This window comes from Alnus glutinosa, chromosome 11 (assembly GCF_958979055.1).
Source record: "Alnus glutinosa chromosome 11, dhAlnGlut1.1, whole genome shotgun sequence".
NCBI classification, from domain to species: Eukaryota; Viridiplantae; Streptophyta; class Magnoliopsida; order Fagales; family Betulaceae; genus Alnus; species Alnus glutinosa.
In genome coordinates, this window is record NC_084896.1 from 17,849,081 (window position 1) to 17,860,017 (window position 10,937).

Sequence of the window (10,937 nt, forward strand, 5' to 3'; positions counted from 1 at the left end):
TTTAGTCACATTCTCATACTCTTGAGATTCAGCTCCATAAATCTTAGTATAGTAGTACTTTACAAGGCGCAGCTTGTAACGAGGATCTAAAACAACTGCAATGGCCAACACTAAACTGAATTCTGACCAATATTTCTCAAATTTAGAGATCATTTGACCTGCCATTAATCTCTTATATCCATTTTCACTCACAAGCTCTTGCTTCAAATTCACATAAATCAATGCTACCACGGGAAAATATAGATTGGCTGTGGGATATTTGGTACTAGAAAAAACACATGTAGCACGATAAAAGCATCCCAAGAAACTACTAATATCAATCACTTTTTCCCACTCAAGTGCATTAGGACAAAACATATAATTTTTGTCAATCATCTCCAAATAAGCAAAAGCACGCCTATAATGAATTGCACTCTCAAGCATAAGATATGTCAAATTCCATCTAGTTGGCACATCTTGTTTTAATCCCTTATTACTATCCAATGACATTTGATTGACAGCTTGAAGAAAACTTTGTTTTCTCATTTGTGATCCTCTAAAATCTTAACACTATCTCGAATCTTTTGGATAGTACCAGTAATCTCTTTCAATCCATCTTGCACAATCAAGTTAAGAATATGGGCACAACAACGCATATGAAACAACTCACCATCACAAGGAAGGGCTTTCTTCATGTTTAATTTGGGTTTGAGATTCACAACACATAAATCATTTGCAGAAGCATTATCTAATGTTATAGAAAAAACCTTTTTATCAATCCCCCACTCTTCTAGCAAACTACATATCTTTTCAGCCAAAGATACACCATTATGTGGTGGGGGCATAAATGAAAAGTTTAACACCCTTTTAGATAATGCCCAATTCTTATCAATAAAATGTGCAGTGAGGCAAATATACCCATCGGTTGTCAAAGAAGTTCACAAATCTGATGTCAAACTAATCCTCCCTTGACAAACATTTAACAAAGATTTAACCTTTTGTTTCTCCAACATATGCATCTTAATCAAATCAGCCTTGGTAGTATTTCTACAAATAAATGGTACATCACTACGCAAGTATCTATGCACTTCTCTTACACCATCATATTCAACATATGAGAAAGGCAAGTCATGCTTTATAATTGTACCAACCAACAGTTCTCTATATTTTTTAGGACAAAATTTTGAGCCACTTACAGACAGAGTTCCTTGATCTCTAGATAGGAGCATCTGCTGAATATCATGATCAATTTTCCCTCCACAAACCTTCATATGCTTCTGGAGATTTCCAGTTCCATGTGAACTGTTAGCTATATACTTATGGTCACAGAACTTGCATTTTGCCTATATTCTTGTGTCATTTGGATCTGTAGAAGGAACTTCATCAAAATGTGTCCAAACAGTTGAGGTCTTCCTACGCTTCTTCGGGACATTTTTTGTCGTTATCGGATTTGTATGAATAGAAGGAATCGAAGGATCCTCCCTTGCATCTATTTCAACCACATCGTCATCGAATATAACCGAATCTTCATTAATCACCTACACACATATGACATATCATTAGTCAATTAGAATGAAGAAAAAAGAAAAAGAAAAAAAGTACCATTTTAACCAAACTGAGATTAACATATAGGCTGTTAAAATAAAGGGGGGAGAAGTGGAAAACAAGATGTACTTAATTACAATTTACAAGACAATGGAAACAAGAATCCCAAACTCAGTATAGCAATAGAAAGAAGATATTCAAATGTAGGCACTCACTTCAACAGTGACAATCATTTCCAAAAAAAAAAGGTTCCTTTCAAGTTGAAACAAAAATAACTTATAAAGAGCCTACTTTTTAAAATTTGTACTTGTCATAAACCAACTTAAACTAGAGTGCTAACCCAAATTCATATTTTTAGAATTGCTTATATGTTACAAGCACATTGATTGCAGAACTATGATCCCAAGTTCTTAGAATTCTTAGAAGTGTATCTCTTAGAACATGTCCTCCTCACAACATTCTACAAATAATCAAAATGGATAAAGCCACAAATCTAATCTAAAACTCATATTTAAACATGAAAATGCTAAAGACTGTTCAAATGGTAAGAACTAAGAAAATATCTCAAGTATTTAAACATGCGTTAATTATTTAACTTCTGTCCAAACTAATCTTCAAGGGATCATACTGTAAAGTTTTAGTAACAATTAAGACCTCGCTTTGTGAGATTGTGGTCATTTTGGATTACATTATAGCATGAGTGTCACTGTAGTGGTGTGGTTGGACGCCACCTGAGGTAGGCTGTTTTGTCATTTTTTTATTTTTTTTTCTTGTGAATACTTTTTTAATAGAATATCTTTTACTTCACCTTGTTTCCTTTTGGGGAGCAGCAGCTTTTGCAAAGTAAAATTCATTTGGCTCAATAATGTTTAAGATTCTGTATGAAGCTAAACTTAATTGGATTAAAAAAGAAACTTTATACTTGTAACCAAATTGTAATTAAACAATCCATTCTCTCTATCAATCAGTCCTCGATTAATTATTCTGATTCTACAACTTGCAAAACCATTTGCAAACTGTATCAAATTCAGCAGTCATTATCCACATCTTTAAACTTGGTGCCCTATCCCCTGAATTCCTTCCTGTCAAATGTGTACTAACTCTATTTTAATTAGTCTTTTAGTGACAAGTGGCAACAAGCATTCATAAGCGGTTTTCAGATTGACACTATCAATCACAATTGAAACTAAAATAAAAATCATCACAGATTCACAAACATTTAATTTCTGTCCAAATTATCAATCACAATTAAAACTAAAATAAAAATCATCACAAATTCACAAGCATTATGAAAATATTTGTCATTTATTTCAAATTATTTGTCATTGAGTCTTTTCAATCATAGTGTTGTTCACTTGTTCTTAATTGGTCCCATTTATAAAAAATATTTATCACATGGGAACAGGTTCTCTGTTCATTGGAACAACTATTTTAAATTCTCAGCAACGACAATGCTTCGGTAGCAAAATCAGTTAATCCAAGCAAAATCAGTTTATCATTTTTATTTCACTACTAACTAGTAACCACATAACCTCTAACATGAAATGAAATAATCATATAATTTCCAATCAACGCATATAATCTATCTAGGAGGAAGTGTAAATTTGATCATAATATCTTAATTTTTTTTGTTCCATTTTGCGACATGTTTTTTTCCTTACAATTGAATTACTTGACTCCTAATCAGTTAATACAAGCAATTTTGCCTTTTTGAACTCCGAAGAAGAGAAGAAAAAAGAAAAGAAAAGAAAAAGAGATCCCCTTGTATTTGGAAAAGGCAGTGAGGGGGCCTATATTCACAGTTTCACACTAACAAATAAGAACACTGCTGGGAATCTGAGATGACAATCCATTTCCCGAAACAAATCAAAATGCTCTAAAAATGTAAATTAACTATTAACATACCGGCGGTACGGGATGCGACATTGGTGGAAAAGAGAGAGAGAGAGCGGCAGAGAGATGGGGAGAGTGTTGGCAGTCAGCAACAAGAGTCGAGCGTTGGCCGTCGGCAGTTGGCAATGAGCGGAGAGCCGGAGATCAGAGACTAGAGAGACTAAGAGAGAGAGCATCGACGGTCCACAACCCCATAGGCCATAGCAAAGACTCAAAGAGTAACAAATAAAAATCTTGCTCCGAAGGACCGAAACCCACAACCCACAAAAGTCATGCTCTGAAACCACAGAGAAAATCTTAGACTTGCCGGTGATAGATTTGATGAAAATTTGAAATTTGTTTGAAATTTGAACAAATTTTGGACTCTTACCGTGATGGATTTTGTCAGCCAGTGGAGAGAGACGTTGCTTAACTTGCTTGGACTTGGAAATTTGTTGGACTCTTGGAGAGAGTCAGAGAGGGGCTGAACAGCTTGAACTGATGATTAGGTGATTTAGTGATCAGATGAAAGAAGAAGAGAAGGGGCTGAAGTGCTGAACTGTTGATTCACTGAAGGGCAGTGGAACCGTGGAAGTGGAACTGTGGAAGACCGTGGAAGTTTGGAATTGTGGAAAAGGTTAGGGTTTTCACTTTTCACTTTTCAATTGATAGCTTTACGCCTTTACCCTTTAGTTGTCTTATGAAATTTGTTTTTTGAACTTTTGTTTTCGACTCTTTTCAGTTTTCACTGTTTTGTGATTTTTGAACATTTGTTTTATGATTAAAACTTAAAAGTTAAAACATAAAATGATAAAATCAGACAATCAAAATCAGAATTACTAAAATAATATAATTTAAATAACTAAATTACTTTATTTTTTTTTTGAATAACTAAATTACTAATAAGCTATAAGCCTATAACAATATAACAGTATAACTTATTACTTATAACTTATAACTTATAAGAATATAAGCCCATTCAGCCTGAATCTAATTTTCCAAAAAAAAAATAAATAAATAAAAATGTGGTTAATCATGTCTGGCGGGTCACCCACGGGTGACCCGCCACCCGACCCGCTAGACTAAGTTAAACTGGTCTACCCGTTTATGACCCAAACCCGTTATAAGTAGACCCAAACCTGTTAATTTCGTGTCGTGTTTGTGTCGGGTTGTCGGGTCGTGTCAAAATTGCCAGCCCTAGCTGTAATCCATTTGTTGAAGCGAATCCAAGTGTCTAAGGCTGTAGTTTCACCGTGAAGCATTGGCTTTATGCCTTTACACTGCTTCATGGTACTCTAGTAAAGTCAGTAGGCAACCGACCAAAATCATATTTTCATCGATTACCGACCGACTATTATATAGAAAAACAAATTTATTCCGATTTTCAAATTTTAAAATATACGGTAGGCGGTAGGCAGTCGAAGGCAGTTCAGTGGTGGTTTGGTGGGTTTTCAGTAGTCAGTAATCGGATAATTTGCATACTCCTAGGAGGAGGATTTCGTGGATTTTGAATATTATGCTTATTAATTAACCTAAAATCATCCACACTATGAAACCTGGTTTATTTGTACATAGATATGTGCACAAAAAGGGCACAACTAGATTATTGTTTTGTATCTTTCATCAAATTTGAATGTCAAGTCTGGTTCGTCTTTCTCCTATGTTACATGCATGGAAGTGAGCTGTTGGAAGTTTAGAGAAGAACGTGGCAGTCTTGGAGTATGCGGCGCATAAGGTGGATTCCAGTTGGAAGTCGGTAGTTTGGTATTGCACGTGCATAAGAGTTGTTTCATTGTAATGTCATTTTACTTTGTAAGGTGAGCGTTTTGATTCTGTTTGTCAGTTAGGCGCTCAGTAGCAATATATTGAACAAAGTTAAGTTGTAGAATTACGTTTGGACAATTGTAAAGTTCTATTGAACTGAGGAGATTGGCGCTCTCGAATGTTGCCCAGACAATACAATCTAAAATTCTTCTTCATTCTCATTCTTTCCTTTCTTGTTCATTTCTTTCTTCCATTCTTTCATTGAAATTACGGTAACAGTTTTAGATAACTGCTACAAGTGGTATCCGGGCCCACTGATCTTGATCACGCTTATGAAAACGAGGTCTGCTAACATGGCCTACGTTGCACAGATTTGGAAGAAATTGGAGTTTATCAAAAATCTGATGGATCAACGGATGGATCACCTCCAGTTGGAATTGGTGAGGGTATAGACAGCAAGGCATTCAGAATTGTTGCAGCAAGTACAGGGTATGATTGATGCTAACAATACCAAGCTTCATGAAATGTGGAGTACGAGTCAGCGACAGACACTGCCTCAGCAGGAAGCTGGGTGTCCTCAGGGCAATAATGGCGAAGGTTTTGGTGAGACGGGCCCTTATTTTCACGAAGGGAGTAGTTCCAGATATGGGATTCACACCAAGCCGGTGAAGCTGGAATTTCCTCACATTGATGGAGAGGATTCGGGAACATGGAGTTGCAAAGCGGTGCAGTTCTTTGACTACTATGCTACACCAGACAAATAGAAGCTCTCTATTGCTTCTTTCTACATGGAAGGTAAAACTATAATTTGGTTTCAAGAATTAAAATCGACTGGGGGGTTGTCTACTTGGGATGGATTCTTGAGAGCCTTGACCATTAGGTTTGGCAAGGGATCTTACGATGATCCCATGGAAACCTTGACCAATCTTAAACAAGTTGGGTTACTAGAAGAGTGCAAAACCCAATTTGATACTTTAGCAATTAAGGTTCATAGGTTGCCGAATTTTCATAAACTTATCATGTTTCTTGGAGGATTAAAAGAGGAGATAAGATTGCCTGTAAGAATGTTTAACCCAAAAACCCTTATAGATGCTTATTCTTTGGCTCGTATTCAAGAAGAAACCATTTTAGCCAATATGAAGTTTGGCAGAAATAGTTGGAATTCGTCTCAGTTCCACTCAGCTCCTTTTGGGGGGCAGCAGTCTATGGGTAAGTGACAATGGCTGCTCCACAAAGGTCGGCTACTCAGTCTCAATTTCTAGTAGGGCAATCTGTAAAAGGAACTATAGGGCAACAGCAGAACCAAGCATTGGTTCCAGTGCAAAAGATAACTCAAGCTTAGATGGAGGAAAGAAGAAGAAAAGGGTTGTGCTACTCCTGTGACTCCAAGTCGTCTAGAGGCCACATTTGTAGTGTGCTTAAGTTGTTTTTGATAGAGACCATGGGAGAGGTTCCAGAAGATAGGGTGCAGGAATTAAGCTCTAAAAAGGTTGACCCGGGAGGATTCTTTGCAGAAGAATTTCCCGAAATATCTCTCAATGCCATTATTTGTTCACCTAGTCCCAAAACTATTAGGTTAATAGGCATTTTGAAGTATCAAAAAGTGACTGCCCTGATTGATTCAGGTAGCACTCATAATTTTTTGGATTTGAAGATTGTCACTTTGTTGGGACTTCAACCGATGGTTCATAAAGGAGTGGAGGTTCAGGTGGCTAATGGTCAGTTGGTACCTAGTCCAGGAAGATGTCATCAAGTTAGTCTCAAGCTCCAAGAATTCTCATTTACCTCAAACTTTTACATTCTACCTTTGGCAGGGTGTGATGTAGTGTTGGGTGTGTAGTGGCTTCAGACCCTAGGTCCAATCCTATAGGATTTTGAGAAGTTGTAAATGCACTTTTCTTATTTGGGGAAGCCAATGGAGTTGCAAGGTATTCGGCAGGGTCCTTCTATTAAACTCTCTAAGGCTGAGAGTAAAGGGGTTTGGTTGCATTTGGGGTCTACTATAGCACAGAAGGCAGCCACTACTTCTCAGCTGTAAGGGCCATTGCAGGAAATGCTGAAGCAGTTTAAACATACTTTTCAAGAGCCTAAAGGATTACCTCCGAATTGCTTCCATGATCATGCTATTCCTTTGCAAGAGGGAGTGTCTCCAGTGTCAGTCCGAACTTATAAGTACCATTTTTATCAAAAAGAGGAAATAGAAAAGATTGTTAAAGATCTTTTGAAGTTCGAAGTAATTTGCCCAAGTCATAGCCCATTTTCTTCTCCTGTTTTGTTGGTGAGAAAGACGGAGAGCACGTGGCGTATGTGCATGGACTACAGGGCCCTCAATAAGGTAACAATCAAAGACAAATTTCCTATTCCTATTGTAGATGAATTACTTGATGAACTTTGGGGAGCTAAAATATTCTCTAAGTTGGATTTAAGATCTGGATACCGCCAAATCCGGGTAGTTGATAAGGATATCCCTAAGACGGCATTTAGAACTCACGAAGGGCATAATGAGTTCTTGGTGATGCCTTTTGGCCTCACCAATGCCTCATCAACATTTCAGAGTTTAATGAACCATATTTTCAATCCTTACCTTAGGAAATTCATACTAGTATGTTTTGATGACGTACTAGTTTATAGTAAGGACTTTGAAGCTCATTTAGGCCATTTAAAGCTTACTTTGGAGCTGCTGAGATAGCATCAGCTTTATGCCAAGATGTCCAAGTGCCCGATTTGGAGTGGCAGAAGTGGATTATCTAGGCCATATTGTTTACGCACAAGGAGTTTGTGCTGATCCTGAGAAGATTAAAGCAATATCATATTGGCCTTTTCTGAAAAGTATCAAGTCTTTGAGAGGTTTTTTGGGCCTTACAGGGTACTATCGGAAATTTATTAGAGCATATGGTTCCATTGCTGCTCCATTAATGTCAATGTTGAAAAAGAATGCATTTTCTTGGACAGCCGTGGCTAAGGAGGCTTTTCAATTACTCAAGACAGCCGTATGTCAAGCACCTTTTTTGGCCTTTCCTAACTTCTTTCAACCATTTGTTATTGAGTGTGACGCAAGTGGGTTGGGAATTGGTGCAGTGTTGATGCAGGAGAGAAGGCCGATTGCTTACCTCAGCAAAGCCCTTAAGGGTAAAGCCTTGAACATGTCAACCTACGAAAATGAACTTTTTGTCTTAGCTATGGCCATTCAAAAATGGAGTCCTTACTTATTAGAGCAATCCTTTGTCGTACAAATTGAGCAACAACGTCTAAAGTTCCTTTTGGAACAAAAGGTTGGCACTCCTTTCCAGCAAAAGTGGCTTACGAAGTTGCTGGGATATGATTTCAGTGTGGAATATAAGAAGGGAGTTGAAAATAGAGTAGATTATGCCTTGTCCAGAAAGGAGGAATGGGATGCTGATAATGAAATGATTCTATCCTTTCTATCGATTCCAAGGGCTGAGTGGGTGGAGGAATTGCAGAATCTATATGCTGTGGATCCTGAATTGCAACCTTTGTTTGTTCAGTGGCAGAATAGAATTATACTTGGCCAGTCTCGCAAGTATTCATGCCGGGATAGAATTCTACTTTACAAAAACAGAATTATACTTGGCCAATCTCCCCAGCTTAAACAAAAGGTCCTTTCTTTTGTTCATAATGATTCAATGGCTGGTCACTCTGGCTATGATAAAACATTTCAGAAAGCAAAGAAAGATTTTTATTGGAAGAGCATGAGAAGTGATTTGAGACATTTCATTCGAGGCTGTGAAGTCTGCCAAAGGAATAAAAAGGGAATGTCTCCCCTGCCGGTTTACTACAGCCACTTCCAACTTGGATTTGGTCTGAAATTTCAATGGATTTTGTAGAGGGATTTCCCTTTTCTCAGGGCCATTTTGTTATCATGGTAGTAGTCAATCGATTATCCAAGTATGCTCATTTCATTGCTCTTTCTCATCCCTATACTGCAGTCACAATGGCTAGGGTTTTTGTGGCTCAGATTTTTAAGTTGCATGGGAGGCCAAGTTCAATTGTCTTTGATAGAGATCCTTTGCTCACTAGTATCTTTTGGAGAGAGTTTTTCAAATTGCAGGTGACTTCTCTTAATGTAAGCTCTAGTTATCATTCACAAACAGATGGTCAAACAGAGATTGTAAACAAAGCTTTGGAAAATTACTTGACATGTTCTACTTAGGATCGACCGAAGCAGTGGTCTAATTGGCTACCATGGGCAGAATACCGGTACAATACCAGTTGGCACGCCTTAATTAGGATGACTCCTTATGAGGCTGTGTATGGAGTACCCCCACCCTGTACTACAAGGGGTGAAGTAGTGGATGTGGAACTTCGAACACGCCAGCAGATCCTTATTCTCCTTCAACAGAACCTCCAACAGGCACAGCAACATGTGAAACGTTATGTTGATTTGAAAAGGAGCGAAAGAAGTTTTGATGTAGGTCAGCTGGTCTACCTTAGGCTGCAACCTTATAAACAGTCAACTATTGCAGTTCAGAGAGCACTTAAACTCCCTCCTCGCTTTTATGGGCCATTTTCTGTTCTTCGCAGGGTGGGGAAAGTTGCCTATGAGCTAGATTTACCTGCAGAAGCCCAGATTCATCCGGTATTCCATGTATCTCAACTCAAAGCTAAACTGGGTTCTTCTTCTTCTATGATTCCCACATTGCCACCAGTTAATTCTGAAGGTGTCTTACAGCCATAGCCTATTGAGGTCCTTGATCGTCGCATCAAGCCAAAGAATAACCGAGCTTGTGTTGAGCTTCTTATTCGTTGGGGAAGGACAGACTCCAGAGGAGGCCACCTAGGAAGAGTTTCATCATTTGAAAGACGCATTTCCACACCTTGTGGGCAAGGTGTTTTAAAATGGGGGAAGTAATGTTACACGCATGGAAGTGAGCTGTTGGAAATTTAGAGAAGAACGTGATAGTCTTGGAGTATGCAGTGCATAAGGTGGATTCCAGTTGGAAGTTGGTAGTTTGGTGTTGCACGTGCATAAGATTTGTTTCATTGTAATGTCGTTTTACTTTGTATTGTGTGAGTTTTGATTCTGTTCGTCAGTTAGGCGTTCAATAGCAATATATTGAACAGAGTTGAGTTGTAGAATTACATTTGGACAATTGTAAAGTTCTGTTGAACTAAGGAGATTGGTTATCTCGAATAAGCTGGAGATTGGCGCTCTCGAAGGTCGCCCAGTCAATACAATCTAGAATTCTTCTTCATTCTCATTCTTTCCTTTCTTGTTCATTTCTTTCTTCCATTCTTTCATTGAAATAATAGTAATAGTTCTAAATAACTGCTACATCCTGTTTTCGAATGTTGGTATTCAATATAATTGAAACGTTACTTTCGTGTATTTGGTCTTTCACAGTAGTAAACCCATTTCTCTCTTCATTTATGTTGGGTATGTGGAAAGCGGGTGGGTAGTTTTGATGATTAGAAAGTTCTCATTTCAAGCCAATTATTTTACCAACACTAGTAGATATTGAGTTGAATGGCTAATAATTAAAAAAAAAAAAAAAATAGAAGATGCCTACCTAGAAATAGACTTCCCACCACCCGAACCCATTTTAGTCCTGCTGTTTCTTAAAGATATAACACTAGACGAACCCATTTTAGTCCTGCTGTTTCTGTCATGTCTCTAACACCAACTGTGTCCATATATATTCATGTAATCATAGGTCGGTTTTTTATTTATTTTGTTTTGTGCGCATGTTTTGTCATTAATCTGACTCAGATTGTGAAATTAATAAACAAGGAAGCAATCAATCATGGACATAAGTAAG